Source organism: Megascapheus bottae, chromosome 16, assembly GCF_031878675.1.
Source record: "Megascapheus bottae isolate mThoBot1 chromosome 16, mThoBot2.hap1, whole genome shotgun sequence".
NCBI lineage: Eukaryota > Metazoa > Chordata > Mammalia > Rodentia > Geomyidae > Megascapheus > Megascapheus bottae.
The window spans coordinates 49,320,347-49,338,621 of record NC_143524.1 but is presented as its reverse complement, the minus strand read 5'-3'; positions in this window follow the sequence as shown (position 1 = coordinate 49,338,621).

Here is an 18,275-nt window from a genome sequence, read left to right as displayed (position 1 = left end):
CACACACACACATACACGCACACAACACAGAGAGAGTTTTAAATTCACTATTCTAAATAAATGCAAAATGATCCACCATTATTTTTATTTTTATATTCATAACTTTGGCTCTGTTTAAGTCCTTGGTATCTTCCATCTAGAGCAAATCTTTTTGAAATATATTTTGAGAAATAAAATGTAAGCCACATAGGTACATTTTAAATTTCCTAGTAGTTATATAAAAAGAAACAAAAGAATACTGACAAGAAAAATAAGTGCCATTAGGACTATATCATTAATGTATATGTCTTATGCCATATATATGTATATATAATATTCGAACATACATCAAAGTTCATAGGGAGCTGGGTATGGTGGCCCATGCTTGTAATACCAGCTGCTTGGCAGAGATGGGGAGAATTTCAACTTGAAAAAAGTTCATGAGTCTCCATTTCAACATGTCAGTAAGCTGAGCACAGTGGTCCATGCCTGTTATTCTAGCTAGTTGGAAGCCTCATTAGCAAGAAAACAGTCTGAGACCAACCCCTGGCAAATATGCACAATCCTATCCAAAACTTAAGTGAAACCCAAAGAAATTCATGATATGGCTCAAATGATAGAGGAAAAATGCCTGCCTGTATGACAAGGGCGATTCTCTGAGTTCAACATTTAGTACCACAACACAAAAAGCTAAGTCGTGATATAGGTTCCATTCCTTGGTACTTAAGTCTTTGAAATCCATTGTGCCTGTTGTATTAGCTGCAACACAGCTCAGTTTCGATGAGCCACCTATTAAGGTCATCGAGGCATATGCAGCCAGTCCTTTGTGCTTTCTCTTGAAAAGATGGCTCTCCAGGCTTTTCAGTGAGATGTCCATACTGTTCTAAATGGACAGTGCCCAGTTCCATTTTCTGATCTCATTACTCCCCATTGTTTTTCCATGGCCTAGGCCATTTTAGATCTATGTTCTTTATTTGCCATTCTCATCCTGGGATTTTCTCTTCACCAAGCCATTTTTCCATCTTTACCCCATGTGTAGGAAGTTAAATGTGTATTATACAGACTGGTTAGAAGCTAGATTAAATAGATAAGTAACATAACAAAATAACTTGTTGAAACTCGCTGGATTTATTTAATACATGTATTTAATTAAATCTTTGATATAAAAGGCTCTTAAAAATAACCAGCCATTACATTTGCAAATAAAGACTGATGGAATGTGTGCAGGGACACATAGGTGTCCCCTTTGCTTAAATGTGCTGATAATGCCTACTGCAAGTGTTTTGGTACCAAGAGCCATGGTGCCAGTTTCTCCTAATCAGCATAAAAAGGGACTTGGAAAATGCAAGTGAGAATAATCAGGGAAGGGAATATTCATTTATAGGGAGGGGGAGACACTTTTCCAAACCAATTTCTCACAGAGAGCTGCTCAAAGCACTTTATTGATGATTCTTAAATCAAGTAGTTGTCCCAAAAAGATGAGTAAAAGGATGCAAGCCTTTTGACTGTGCCCATATCTGGAGATAGGAGGCCCCACTCTCCCTTCTGGCTTTTGAAATGAAATGCATTATCAGTGATCCCGGTGTTGGGATTGACAATGGAAATTGTGGGGAGGGGGGTCCTGGAGCCCCTATTCTACCTGGCTATTGATACCACAGAGAGTTTTGTCAAGAGTTAAAAGATATCATCATACTTCCAAGACAGCTAAATTAAGCTAATTAAAATGCTTCTTCCATGCCTTTACACCCCAGCAGGAGCCCTAAGCTTTCAGAAGCCACGTGTCCAACTCATGCTTTCTTCCTAGTCTCTTCCTTGTAATGTCTTTGCCCAGGATATTAGTTCTTAATGCGCTTTAACTCTTAGCATGACAGTGTGCTCAGGATTAGATATTCCAAGAGAAATTAGTCATAATTATACCCTGAGAATTCTGAACGGTAGCCAGGGGAGCTAACACACAGATACCTGAGGCCAGTTCCTTAAATCAGAGAAACTCATATAGCATTCATGAATGGTGATGTAATTGGAATGTAGAAGCCAGCAACAGTGCAGGGTTACTCTATTCCTAACAGCTAATAAATGATCAGTGCATATACCAGGAGTGTTAGAATAGAAATATGGTTGTAATTATTACTTCTTTTGTTTCATGATATAAATGTTTCTGTTTGCTACATCAGTAAACAAAGTTTAATCCAAAAGTTCAGCGAACCCTTCTTGTGGCTTTTCTATTGTCGTGCCTGACTAACATGCACCCTAGCAATATGATAAACATCTCATGCTAAATTATACTTTGGGGATGATCTGTTTAGTGAGATACTAAAACATTTCTTGGTAAAACTGAAAAGAATAAACATTTAAAAAATATATGTATTTTAGCAGACTGTTTCAGTGGAACTTCTATTATCCAAGAGTTTCAGCAAGTCATTCTTGTACTCAGCACTCCAATGAAATGCTCAAGCACTGGGGAGATTACAATTTTGTTATTTTAGAAGCTCTGCATGTAAGACATTTGCATATAAGTGATTTACATATAAGTGATTTGATACTGCTTTATGTTTGCCTTGAAGACCACTTCTAGTTATGGCAAACAGGGAAAATAAAATATTTTGCTAAATTCTCTATTAAGTACCAGGGCATTTGTTTGCCATCATTATTAATTACCCTGGTATTTATGAACAAACAAGAATTTTATTTTTCATTGGAAAACAGAAGAGTTACAAGTGACCATCTACGTATTCACACACATAGCTATAGGCTTTTAAATCATTTACTCAAGTAGGAAAGTGACTTAATTCCATTGAATACTCTGTTAATGCTGAGATGGGGGGCTGTTCTGTTCAAGTGAGACTCTCCTTTTTGTTCAGATCAACAGGTGTATTGTGTACTGTCTCATAATGTGTACTGTCTCATAAACTTTCAAAAAGTATTACTGGTATTTATCTTCTGGAATTAATTTAAATTGTGAGGCACCAAAAGTCTCAGAGAGGTTAGAAAAGTTACCTAAAGTCACATAATAAGGGGTAAAGCTATGATATAAATCTGTTTGCCTAATTTTAAAAACAGTATTGTTTAACTCAGTGAGGACTTTGAGAATAGGTCATGAAGGTACCCGCATTTATTGTTTCATTGTGGCTTTGGATTTGTCTAATCAGGAAGGATAGTAGAACCATTGGCAATTTCTGGAGACATTTTTGAGGATCACAGCTCAACTCAAAGGTTGAATCCAGAGATGCTACTAAACTTTCTACAACACACACTCTGTCCCCTAAACTAAGGAATGACCCACAAGGCTAGTAAAGCTATGAGACTGCATATTAGTTGAAGTTCTTTTTTGGTTAATAACAATAAAAATAAACAATAACCAGGCCAAATATTTGTTGTTTTTTTTTTAAATTGAAACAATCGAGAATGGATGGCTCTTCAAGGGGATCCACAACAGAAATTCCTGGATTTCTAAACAATTCTTATAAACATGCTTTACTTGATCTCTCTAGCTAGAAAGAAAGGAAGGTCAGCTAACTCAGTGTGGGTCAGATACCTGTGCCTGATGGTCCAGGGGAGTGGCAGCCAGCTATCTTTACTGAAAACAAAATGCATGAAAGGTACCTTTCTAGAGGAACACAGTGACCTTTCTGCATTTGTTCTTCCTTAGTATGACTCAGTGTGTCTTCTATTGAGATACATCTGTAGATCTGTAGGCATCAAATACTAAATCTGTAACTCATTGAAAAAGCTTTAGTGCTAGTTTGGATTCCAAGTAGGTAAGCTGCTCAAGGCTTTACATAAGTTGGGGCTTGACAGAGATCTCTCAATCTTATGCTATAATTTGATTGCTAGTGAGCATAAATGTCTTTTACTTAGCTCTTAGAATTATTTCTCTTGCTCAGGGCCCTCACTTGGCCTGCAAGGCTGTAAATCCTTAGCATCTCAGTGCCCAAAATGCCATAATTAAAATGGTAGTCCATTCTAATTCATGTTGATGTTCAGCAAATATTTAAGGAACATTCATTATATTTCTTGTCACTATCTGAAAACCTTCTCATGTATTATTTCACAATGATCCATCAAGGAGAGATCAGACTCCTGGAGAAAGAATAATGTGCCCAAATTCACACAGTCAGTGAATCAAGCAGCCAAAGTGTAAGGAGGAATATAGGTGTGCTGCATCTTTTTCTCTTCTCATCCCTCTCCACTTTTCATTCTTGTCACCTGATGAATGGCCCTGTTTCCATCCTCAGAAATTATTGCCCTTCCCATTTTGGGTTGTGGCAGGGTAGTGGGATGTTTTATTTATACATTAATTTGTTTGTCTACTTAGGGATTTCAAGGTCCTTGGCACTCTCCTTGAACTTTCTTGGTCAGGTTGGCCCTCTACCACTAGAGTCATACATGAACTTCCAAATTCAGTTTAATAAAAGATTAGAATCTTGCTGGTCACAGTGGCTCATGCCTATAATCCTAGCTACACAGGAGACTGAGATCTGAGGATCATGGTTCAAAGCCACCTTGGGGAACTGAAGAATGTGAGACTCTTATCTCCAATTAGTCAATAGAAAATGAGAAGTGGGGCTGTAGTTCAAGGGATAAAGAGCTCAGAACAGCGCCCAGGCCTAGAGTTCAAGTCCTATGAATGAACCCAGCCCCTCAAAAAGATAAGAATCTCAAGGACTTTCCTTCCCATGCTGGCTTCAAACCTTGATCCTTAGTTCAGAGCCTCCTGGGCAGGTAGAAGTACAAGCATGGACCACCATCTCTATCTGGTATCAGGTCTTTAAAGGGAGAGGGAAGAGAGAGAAATCCTGTCTCCATCCTCTGGGATTTAGTGATGTTTTCACACTCTGCAACTTCTGAAGCCAAAGGGTGAAATCTCTTCTATCACTCTGATGCTCAGAGGTTTCAGGGATCTTCCTTCTACCTTTCACCTTGAAAGTCAAATTATGGGGAAATTTGCTTACAGTTGTCGGGCATGTTACCATTTGTTTTATTGTTTCCTTTCACTTTGATTCACTTCATGAAAATCTTTATTCATTAAATTTGTTCTAATGTAGGGTAGCACATTGTATGATATATTCTAGTCTCTCCAGAGCCATACCTGACTTGTTGCCCTGCATTTGCAGCATGTCGCTAGGTCATAGCGTGTCAGACCCACTCAGGATTTCCATTTGAAAGGGCAGGGAGTTTAGCCTAGTGGTAAAGTGCTTGCCTAGCATGTACAAAGACCTGGGCTCCATTCCTTGGTACCACGTATGTAGAAAAGAGCTGGAAATGATGCTGCGGCTCAAGTGGTAAAGCTCTGGACTTGAGAAAAGTCCAAGGACAGTGCTCAGTCCCTTAGTTCAAGCCCCCTGACTGGCCAAAAAAATGTTTTCTTTTGATGTTTTTGTACCTTAGATAGGGTCCACAGTTTGGGAAATGATACTTTAATAGGTCCCCAGACCACCAAGTTTCAAATTTTATCTCATATCTTTTCTAAATTACTTAAAATATTTCTTTCATAAAATTCTATCTGTACCTGCAGCTCTTTCCAATGTTCCTGGCAATTTAAGAGACTGAGATCTGAGGACTAAAGAGTGTGTTCTATAGGCAGGAAGTCTATGAGATTCCTGTCTCTGCTTAGCTAGTCAAGAACCACAAATATAAATATGGCTCAAGTAGTAGAATGCCAGATTTGAGAGGAAAAGGATGAGGAACAGCTATCAGACAGTGAGTTCAATACCCAATCCAATATTCTCTCTCTCTCTCTCTCTCTCTCTCTCTCTCTCTCTCTCTCTCTCTCTCTCTCTCTCTCTCTCTCTCTCTCTCTTTCTCTCTCTCTCTCTCCATATATTATGTGCATCTATTGAACACATTTGTTTGTATCATATCCACATGTATAATACATGCCTATGCATATACTCATTTGCTATGTTTCTAGGGAACCGATAGCTTCTTTGTTAGTTGGGATGGGAGAGACATCTTGTCTTATTTGCAATGAGCACATACCAGAATTGATCCATATGGACTTATTTCAAGCAGGAAGTTGCAATCTCTTCTAGATGTCAATGTCTCACTTTTGAAATAGGATTAACATCCCATTTACCCTCATTTGTGTAAAAGCACCTGAATTTGAGGCAACTTTACAAATATTTTTCACATTTGGACTAGATGTGTAGTTTATTGCTACAGTGCATACTTTTTACTCACAAGGTCTTGGGTTGAATCCCCAGTTCTAGACAGACAGACAGATAGACAGACAGGCAGGGAAAATAATTAATGGACAGCACATTTTAGGAAATAGAGCCAAAATTCTTCTGAGTGTTTTTGGTTGGACTGAAGGCTACTGCATAGGAAAGCAAAGTAGAAGTAGCATTCAGAGCATGATGGTCATTAAATAATCCCATTAATGTAGTCTAATATGAATGCTTAGAAACAATACAGGGCTTGTCAGGAGCATGGCCTATGGTTGAGTGCTTGCCTATCATGCACAAAAGACCTTGGTTCAATTCTTTGTTCCCAAATACTCAGAAAAAGCTGAAGTGGTGCTGTGGCTCAAGTGGTAGAGCCCTAGACTTAAAGAAAGCTCAAAGACAGTGCCCAGGACTTGAGTTTAAGCCCCAGGATTTCCTTGCCTCCCAAAAGAAAGAAATAATATCAATTGAATTAACAAATTAAATGAATAAACAGGAACTTTTATAAAGACAGGGAAAATCCTTCTGCAGTGACATCTGATAGCAATGCCGGTTATTGGTAAAATGTTTAGTGATTTCATGCAACCAAAACTCAGAATTTAAGAACACTGGTCACCTCTAGAATAGTGGAGAATGAACTGCCTCAATGTCTAGGCTGTCCATAGTAACAGAATGTAGAGGCAGTAGATGAGGAGAAGAAAGCTCAGCTATTAGCTGGGAGAAAACGTCAGAGTTTCTTTCTTACTTTAGAAAATTGGTAAGAACAATAGATATTATAAGGAGATCTGAATTTCAACTCTTAGAGAGAGGGGAGAGAGAGTGAGGGTGGGTAAAGCAGACAGACAGATAGACAGAGACAGAGAGACTATATGCGTTCTAATGGTTTTCCACCTTCCAGTCTGTGACCTTGGGAAAGTCATCATTTTCTGGAAGATATTTTTATTGATGTTTTGTTTTCTCATCTGAAAATTGAGATAATGGTGATATTTACTGAGCTCTTGTGAAAAATACATAGGAAAATCCCTACAAGGTATTTCATGATCTGAAAGGGGTTGTACTTTTTGGTTGCCCTTAATAACCAAACCAGAGCTGCACAGGAGATAATTTGACCTCACACTGCATTCCCTGTAGTTATCCTGAGAACTTCTGAAAAACAAATAATCGAGGGACACTGGCTGTGGTAGGAATGCTTCAGCCATGAATTGGCACCTGAATGAATGGTGAGCTCAGTTGAAGATAGGCATGAATATTTCCCAGTAGTATCCTACATAACACTGAGACCAATGCCTTAAAGGACCTTATGGAGGCTAGGCCTCATGGAGGGAGGTGTCTCCAGGGGTAACTACTCAAGAGGAGAGTGAAGACCCAGGCAACAATGCCTGTGGGAGTTTTCTCCCATTTGTTTCCCCAAATGAAAGCCTAGGAAGTGGATAATTCATAAAGACAGTTCAACATCTATCAAAAAGCAAGAAGCATGTATTTCTGGGTTTTATGTAAAAAAATAGTTTAAAACATTTTATATATTGAAGATGACTCTTTGTGGAGTACAAAGCAAACGTTTTGAGAAAATGTCTAAACGACACTAAGACTATAGCAGCATTTTGAATTTGGAGATTGCCTCTCTGAGCCGTGGTCTATGGAAACTCATAATAAATATTTGAGGTCCTCTCTCATAAAATGCTTTTAAGGAAACATTAGAGAAGTGTTACTTGTGAGCCACAGTACTCTTGAATTGGGAATCAGATATGTTTATGAAAAGAGTAACTTTAAATTTATCACCTAATCACAATGGCACTATCTGTTCACAGATAGTGTATAGTGTATATAACTTAGAGAAGGTCCAGGTACCTGGAATGGAATTGATGCCTTCTCTCCTTCATATGCATATATATACATACATACATACATACATACATACATACATACATACATACATATATACATACATACATAGAGAGAGAGAGGGAGAGAGGGAGAGAGAGAGAGAGAGACAGAGAGAGAGACAGAGAGAGAGAGAGAGAGAGAGAAGAGAGAGAGAGAGAGAGAGAGAGAGAGAGAGAGAGAGAGAGAGAGAGAGAGAGAGAATGCCAACTGGTAACCAGTGATTGCTCCCCTGTGAATTTTTATTTCAGCTTCTTCCTTCCTACATTCCACAACTTAGTTAAGTGAGCAGTGGGTGTCATAAAAAATGAAACACAATCTGTCACTTTAATAAAAACAAGAAAATTACAAACATAAACTTCATTCATAAAAATGCAGAAATAATTAGCTCTCACTATACTGTTCACAACATCTTGTTTTTCTAGGGCCCTACACTAGAAGACTTCACCCAATTTTTTTATTGATCTAATTCACAGGCTTCTGCTGTTTGGCAGGTCCATTGATTATTAAGACTAGACAATATTAGCCCAGAAAATCAGGATATACATCTCAGAGAAATACAAATTGCAATTGTTCTCCACCCATGCCTAAATACCCTATATTTCTTTCAAGCTCATCAGTGTCTGTAGATATTTCCACACTGACTTTAATGAATGCAGTAACCAGATGGAGTGCACATCATCCTGCAACTGGAAAAGAAGAGGGCGGGTTCTCAGTGGGATTGAACAGAAGTAAATTGAAAGTGATTAAGTGATGTTTCTCCCAGGAGCTCAGTGATCTCAGCAGTGTTACTAGTTTATAATATAAGAAAGAAGAGTCCTAGAGGTCACCAAATATCCTGGCCTTCAAGATCACCTTCATGTTGCTTATTTACATGGCTCAGTTTTGTTGTTTATGAAATATGTTCCTTAGAGGACTGGTACTAGACAGAATGAAGATACCTCTGATATACAATGCAAAGTTTTTCTCACACAGAAATTGGTGCATTAATTCAATTTTTTAAATAGATTTTACTAAAACCAGGGGTGCTAATTCATATCTATCAGTATTGTCCAACTTTTTTCTCAGCAATAGCACCCTACTTTTCTCTACTGTACACAAATGAGTCACTATGCAGTGGCTTATTCAGACTTTTTTTTCTTGCTCATGTGTGTGCACATAAAGGTATTAAAATATAATCCAATGATAAGCAGTAAAGATGAAAAACAGAAAAACAATATTATCAATGATAATTGAGAACTGGCTTATTTTGTGTGCATGCTTGTAAGTTCTAGGGCTCAACTTCAAAGCCTCTTGTTTTCATGTGGTATTTTCACTCAAGACTGATGCTGTAGTATTTGAGCCACTACTCTCCTTCTGGCTTCATGCTTGTTAATTAGACATAAGACTTGCATGGTGCTTTCTACTCAGGCAGGATTTGAAAGGCAGTCCTCAAATCCCGGCCTCCAGAATTACTAGGATTACAGAAATGAGTCATTGGTACATGCCTAACAGATTTTGTTTTGTTTTGTTTTGTTGTTTGGTTTTAGCTGGTCCTGGAGCTTGAACTCAGATCCTGGTTACTGTCTCTGAGCTTCTTTTAGTCAAGGCTAGCTCTCTACCACTTGAGCACAATTTCCAGCTTTTTCTGTGGGGTTCAATAGAGGAAAAAAGTCTCACAGACTTGCATATTTTTTTCTAGCCAGAGATATTGAACAGCTCTGTATGTTCTTACTTATTCCTCTGACAAGTCTTCTTCTTCTTTAAATCTTCACCCCATTTACTAATCGGGTTGATGTGTTTTTGAGGGTTTTGAGGTTTATTTTTTGAGATGGAGTAAAATGTAAATATAGCTAGTAAAGATGTTCATTCTGATTTTAAAAGAAATTGTTTTAACTTATTACCATTAGGTATAATGCTGGCTATAGCTTTGTCATTGAGATTCCACCTAATTCCATTTAGAATGTTCATCATCAGGAAAACTAACAATTACAGATGCAGGCAGGGTTGTGGCCAAAAGGGAATACTACTACACTGATGGGTGACAGTGTAAATTTGTTCAGCTACTCTGGAAAACAGTATGGAGGTTCTTCAAAAGACCAAATAGAGCTTCCCCATGACTCAGCAATCCCACTCCTTGGCATTGACCCAAATAGCCACAAACAAGACCACACTAAAGCTACCAGCATAACCATGTTCATTTCAGCATTATTTATCCTAGCTAAGATATGGAACCAAGCTAGATGTCCCCCAATAGAAGAATGGATCAAGGAAATGTTGTATATACACACAGTGGAATTCTATGCTTCAATCAGAAGCATAGACATTCTCCCATTCTTAAGGAAATGGAAATATTAGGGAAAACATATATATATATATATATATCAAGCTAAACAAACTAGAGCCAAAGAAACTTAGGTTGCATGGTTTTCCTCATTTGCAATAACTAGACTATGTTTGTGCTATTCTTAGGAGAGGATCACATAGCTCTATAGCTATGTCCTATGACCATATAAAATGGAGCTTACCGAAATAAATTCCAAGAAATGGAAATGAAGTTTTATAATGTACTGTTTGCAGTTGTTTCCTTTTTTTTCTTTTTTCTTCTTGATATATGTCCTGTTGTCACTGTTTTTTATTTCTCTAGCCTTTGTCTTATATATAAGATTATCTGATTGGCAGAAGGGAAAGGGAGGACAAAAGGTTAACCAATGCAACAGTGATACTCACTATACACTATGTTAGAGAGGAACTTTACAACTTGGAGAAAAGAGAGTTGAGGAAGGGGGTAACTATTCAAAAATAAATATGCCATTACCTGACTTGAGTAACTGTAAACCCTATACACATCACCTTTACAATAAAAATAAATACATAAAAATTTTCTCACAGAATTTTCTGCATGAGCTGACACTGAAATTTTATACTCAGTTTTCAATCTCCTGAGTAGCTATGTTTGCAGGCACAAGCCACTGGTGCCTGGTAAGAATTGACTTGGAAAATGACAGAGTTTAATGTACCAGCTTGTGGTACAGGGTTTCAAGGCTACTCTCGTATAGAGTTAGTAGTAATGGCAGGACCGCTCCTTGCTGAATCAGAGTGCAGACAATGGAAACCCTGGATGCATTTGCTCACTGAATCCAACTCAGACAAAAACATGAGAAGGGGTATCGATGCTCAAGAAGTAATGCACCCACCACCTGAGAAATGTAGCTATAATCCTCTATACATTACCCTAAGAAAAAAAACTGGAATGTTGAAAACAAGAGATATTGAGGACTTATCACACAGTTTGGGACTGTTTGGTAAATCAAAGTACACGTTCATTAACTACCAAAGCTCTGTAATTTTAGCATAGAAAAGTATTTTTTTCTTAAGCTGCTCTTTTTGTTCCTAGATTATACCAAACTAGGTCTTTCATTAAACATCTAATAACACATGCTGGTATCTAAAGAAATTGCATTTGTTTGATTCAGTTAGTGTTTTAGATAATATTCTTGATATGGTATGTCAGAGTTCAGAATCTTGATATCTTAGAATCTTGTGAAATACAGCATTTTATTCTGTCACATGACATTCAAGGTAAGAGAAATAAGAACTATAACTTTCAGGGTATAGGTGAGCATATGTTAGACTCTTTTTCATTCTCTCACTCTCGTTTTTCTATTGTTCTCCCTGTGTTCTGTTACTACCTCTCTCTGTATCCCTCTCTCTGTCTCTCTCTGTCTCTCTCTGTCTCTCTGTCTCTCTCTCTCTCTCTCTCTCTCTCTCTCTCTCTCTCTCTCTCTCTCTCTCTCTCTCTCTCTCTCTCTCTCTGGTTTTGTCTGTTTCACTCTCTTCTTCTGTTCTGATTGAACTCGCTACTCCATTTCCATTTATCACTATTTTTCTAGAGTAAAGGGAATTTCATATAATACTGTTATCTCTCCTAAATAAAATCAGTTGTTTAGGAGCAGAGTGTTGATAGAAAATATCATAAAGTAAGCCTTAAATGATGAGGCTTTCAGAAAACAAACTTATACAGGTAAACTAACAGTATAAGCTTACTTAATATTCTAATGAACGTGATCTGGCTTTCATTTGGCTTAGCTGACACTGAAGACTACAGGAGTCAAGTTAGGTATCTTGGACATTTTTCAGCATCTCACATGTACAGCACCAGAAGTGCTGTTTGAATTGAAAATTGAATAACTTTGCTGATTCTCTAAATTATATCAATCACTTGACTATCTGCTTTTTCATTCCCCTAGTAAATCATTTAAAGCAAACTCTGTTTTAACTGATCAAAGAAGAAAGTAATTCTAGGGTAGAACTCAAAAAGCCAAGGTTGATGTCCCAACAATAACTAACAATAATATCAGCACTGCTAATTTAAAAATGGTAGAGATCTTCAAAGAGCAGCAGAATAATTTATGGAGTTTAGAATCTTACTGCTCTAGGTTTATATTCTTTTTCTGACACTTACTTGCTGTGGTTGTTTGACTTATACAAGTTATTTCAATTGAGCTTCCTCTAAGATGCAGAAATAGAAATTCTATCTACTTTATAGGGTTATTTTAATAGTTATAATTACAGAAGTGAATTTCTTATGACTAGAAGAAAAGGTAACTCTCAGTACTTATTGCCTTATTTTTACATTTTATGGAGGTATGAACTATCCATGAAGAAGCTAAAGCACTGAGACTGTGCTGTTGTTAGTACTGGGGGATTTGACCCACTTCTGTGGGTTTGGTAGGCAGACACTATACTGCATGAGCATGTGCCTAGTCCCTTTAGCTATTTTTTGGATAGATTCTCATGATTATGCCTTTGCCAACCTGGATGGCATTCATCCCATTTCATTTTTCAGGAATAACTGTGGTGACAAGCACACACCACTGCTCCCAGGTATTGATTGAGATGGGGTCTCACTATGCTGTTATTCAAGCTGGTTTTAAGTCATAATCCTGTGTATAGCTAGAATTAAAAGCATGTTTTTTTCTTATTTTTAACTAATTAATTTATTTTTATTGTAGGGGTAATGTACAGAAGGATACAGTCACATTTGTCAGATAGTGGGTGCATTACTTCTTGCACATGGATACCCCATCTTGTGTTTATTTTTATTGTTGAGATAATGTATAGAGAGATTAGAGTTACATTCTTCAGGTAGTAGGCGTATTACTTCTCACACATTGATACCCCCTCTCATGTTTTTTCCCCATTTCTTTTCCTCCACCCCCTCCTAATCATCTTGATTTTCCCCCTTCCCTTTCCTATTTCAAATAAACAAATGAACATATATAAAATATGCCAGGTAACAAAGTCAGACACAGTAACCGCATGAGATTAACCATAAGGGGAAAAAAGAGAAAAGATATAATGTAACACACTGAGAACAACAATCACAAAGACAAACCTCTTGTTTCCATATCCTAGAGTTCCTTTCATATAGTCTCATCCTATATGACCTTATGTGCATAGGTTTTGAGCTATTGTAATCCTCTGCTAGAAGAATCATTGCAAATGAGGGAAACCATGGAGCCTATGTTCCTTTGGGTCTGGCTTACTTAACTTAATATGATTTTTTCCAAGTCTTTCCATTTCCTTATGAATGGGGTGATGTCATTCTTTCTGATGGCAGCATAGAATTCCATTGATCCAATCTCTACTGAGGGGCATCTGGGTTTGTTCCACATCTTAGCTATGGTAAATAGTGCTGCAACGAACATCATTGTGCTAGTAGCTTTAGTATGGCCTTGTTTCTGGACATTTGGGGAAATGCCAAGGAGTGGGATTGCTGGGTCATAGCCTTTTGAGGAGTTACCATACTGCTTTCCATAGCGATTGAATGAGTTTACACTCCCACCAACAGTGTAGAAGCGATCCCTCCTGGTAAAGGCAGAGCTAGGTCTACAAGCTTTCTCTATAAGTAAACACTTCCTTTGTCCTCAAAAAAGAAGATAATGTTAATATTTTATACGGTGACAGTAATCACATCACGGAAAGGATGCTGATTAAAATAAAACGACTAAGTCATATGGCCTCATATGTGGACACACACAGGAATACTGCTTGTCTTAGCTTCCTTGGAACATACATGATTCCCTGTCCATCAGGCCAATGAGATTTGGATGACAAATCATGCAAAATACCATGAACTTCTGTGGCTCTCTTTTCATAGAATGTGGCGATTATGGTAAGCATACCAAAGATGACCCAATAATAGGTCCCTAAAGAAAAGCATTCATTTGCTGGGTGAAGTATATGAGTTCTCCATGTGAATTTGTTTCCATAGCCTAGTCTAGTTTGCTTTCCAATATTTCAGCTGTCATTCATGATTGATTTTTGTACCACATCAGATACTGAGCCCTCTATAGCTAAGTTAATTTCAAATCAGAGCTACAAAGTAGGGATGAGCACTTTATAGATTAGGACAAAAAATTCCTTGCGTCAGTTAAGTAATGTGTGCATCATGAAAGAAGCTGAAAGTGGACAAATTGAGATTTGAATTTTTATTTGTGTGTTTCCAAAGCTTACTAGTTTGGTAAATATATCTTGAGTAAATAGAGCACTAGATTGTCCAGCAGAAATCTCATTGGGCCAGTTTGCTAATTGACTGGTGGTGAAAGCATAGACTGTGAAGACCATGGGGGAAGGAAGTGGGGTACAGGATGCAGTGGGGTGGTATAGTTCTCAGGGGCAGCTTGGTGGTCATCGGGTCATATGCAAATAGTTCTTGTCAATGTAGATACTGTCTCCAATATTGCTGCAGAAAAATTGTTATATGATCAAACATATAGAATATTTCTGGGAAGGAGATAAAATGGAGACTAGATAATTAAAGGACGTAAATGCTGAATTTCTGAGGAAATACCCAGAACATGTACTTTATTATTTGCAGTTATTATGAACGTTTATGCTGGTTAGAAAGAACTTACTGATGATATCCAATCCCTTCCCAGAATAGTGCAGTGTTAGGACACTGGCTGCAATTTGGATGATTATGATTCAATGTGGCTGTGAGAGTCTCTCAGAGAGGCCTTTCCTAAAATTGGAAAGTAAGGAGACACAAAACACAAACATGGGATTAAGCACAAACCGTGACACATACATTATACACAATGACGCTAAGTACAGGATGATGTATTCCACGGTGTAACAAATAGTAGTTTAACAAAAAGAATATCAGGAAGATAGCACATTTTGGGGTGGAGGATGGATGCATGGAAAAAGGAATGATGGACAAATGGACAAATAAGGCCGTAACAGTCAATGCATGTAGGTAGGTGAACAGAAAATAGGAAATGATGTGATTGGTGGGAGAAGGGGTAAGTTTGGAGAGTGAGGGTGATGGTAGGCGTGATTCTATCATAAAGCCCTTTTTGTATAGATACACCTGCTAAATTAAAAATCTCCTCGTAAAACGATTTGAGAGTTAAGTTTTCAGAACTATCATTTTTTTGTTTAATGGATCAATGAATTTTTATTGTTATGTGTCTTACATGCTGTATACAGCAAAAATGTGTATTTATATTGAAGTTTATGACATTTTCATGAAAAATAAAGATAATAGGTAAGTCAGTCCATATATACTCTGTTACATAAATATGTGCTTTTGTGTGTCTGTATTCATTTGTCTCTGTGTGTGTAAGTACTTGTGGAATATTATAAATTCATGGCCTCTGATGTGAAGAATTCAACAAGCTTTTCAGAAACAGATTTTTGCTTACAGTGTACAAATCTAGATTCACAGCCTGATGCACTGAGGAAAGTTTCAAGAGGCATCAGTGCTATCAGACACTGTTTGCATGAGTAATTTTCCTAATTTCACAATAAATAGTCCTTTGAGCATTTACTAATTGCTAACAGCTTGATACATGATTAGAACAAGGTTTAAAAAATATTCATACTAAAATGCATGGGTTATCTTTTCTTATACTGTAACAGTACATTCCAATTACCATTCAATTTTGTTATAAATAAACAAACATATATTAAATGCCTTCCATGGTGGTGGAATATCCTGCCATTAGGAAAATGCTTTATTTTTTCTGGTGAAGGGGTTAGAACTCAGGGCCTTGTGTTCTCACTTGGCTTTTCTGCTCAGGCCTGGAGTTTTCCTTATTAAGTCTCAGCTCCAACTCCATGGGAAAGTTTTTTAAAAAAAATTTTGTTAATATATTTATTTTTGTTATTATTGTAAAGCTGATGCAAAGAGGGGTTATAGTCATACCAGTTAAATGCTGAGCATGTTTCTCTTTCGAACAGTGTTTCCCCTTCTCCTGAGCTCTCCTAGCTTTTCCTTCCATCTCTCCTTTCTATTCACTAGACACCATTTTCATAGTGTCAATTGAATAGAACTGCTACCTTGCTCATCCTTAGTTTCATCATTTCTGGGAAATTCTTAAATGAAATAAGTATATAGTGCTCCTACCCTGAAGGAATTTCAGATAGAATGGAGGATAATTACCATGAGTCTTTAATGATCTACCATCTTTGAAACCAGTTTGCCATCTACATGGTAGAGACATTTAGTCTTATGGGCCAAATAAAGAGATATGATAAAGGACAGAGAAAGGACATTTACTACTTAGGAAGCCACAGGAAGACAACACTTCAGTACATCTTCAGCCACTTTCAAGCTGTTGCTTTAGGTTAATACGAGAGAATTTGGGGGTAGGATAGGAAAATAAATGCATAGTTAACATAATCCCAAGTCTCAGATGTCTTCAAAGAAAGTCATGCTAGTCTGAGGTAGCCTTTAAGTCAGGCTAACAATCACCTGCCTCAGGATTGCTCATGCAAGAGCTTGTTACAAGAATCATTGAAGCCTGGCAGGCAAGTCCTTTCTAACTGCTAAGTGAGTCATAAAAGAATGACTCAGGATAAAGGACATACATCCAATTTAGAGGAGTCTGGGATGCCTAACCTTTATCCTGCTACTAGCTAATTCCTAGGTCCAATATTTTTCAGGGAAAAGCAGTGTTGACACATCTCTTACAACCTCTCTCTTGTGGAGCAAAAACACCTCTCTCTTGTACTTACAAGAGAGTTTGGTATGATCTTTGTCAGGGTTAGGCTTTGCATCAGAAGAAAGTGGTGGGTTGGAATTCAGATAGGCTTTACTCTGAGAGGAGTGCAGATGACTAATCTATGCTTTGTTCTTAGGTTAAAGTTCACATATGCTGCAAGGTAAAACTAAATAACATAAAAAAAACTAACAACTATTAACAGTCTCAATAATATTTGTTATTTATATGTCAGAGGAACAAATGTCTTTTTCTCCTGTAAATAATAGTGTTTTAATACTCTCAGAAAAATTTAAATTTATCAGATGAGTATTCTATACTTATATTCATTCACTTACGCTTTATAGGAAAAATGAGATGCCATTTATACTAAAAATGTGCTATTTTCCAACTGACTTCCTTTCTCACTTCAAATTTTGGAAGTACTTTTTCTCAAATGATTTTATTTTCTTTTTATTTGCTGGTCTCTAGGTTTGTGTTTGCTTTACTGTCTTGCTTATGGTTGATCCTGTAATGCTTGAGTTAAGCTTTCATCCTGGCTTTTTGTTGGCAGATTAGAGATAGGAGCTCACAGAGTTTTGCTATCATACTGGCTTGGAAGCTTGATTCAACATGTCTCAGCCTCTTGGGTAGCTGAGAACACAGGAATGAGCCACTGGTACTCAGCCAAATAATATAACTAATTTTAAGTAATGTTTTAAAAGTGTACCTTATATTAACATATGTCTTAAATATTATACATATGAAATATTAGTTGTATGCTTAGCTGTACTTTTGCTACTTACTGTTCCTATCTAAAATCATATTTCTTTAAATAACAATCTAATATCTTCCTTGAAGGGTATTTAAAAATGGAAGTAGACAAAATATATTTACATCAAGGTATCATTTCTCTAAGTTGATCTAAATACCTGCCTGGGTCCTCATATTCTTCTTAGGATTAGTGACTTCAAGATTTTCCATTAAAGTAGCTAGAAATCATTTGACTTTTGCTGGCATTTCTAGTAATTGTACAAAATCAGTGCTGGATAAAAATTGTTGACTCAACATGAATCGAGGCAGTGATTCCACATAGGAACCCATTTATTGTTCTTCTGTGCACCAGTTTTAGTTGGAAAAAGAGAGCATTAATGTTTCATAATATTCTTGAGGAGGTAGTAAAGTTATTCTGTTAACCCCAAATCTATAGGAAATTTTTTATTATTATTCTATGTGATGGAATGGGTATTTCACATTAAATATTTCTACTATAGACTGAAAC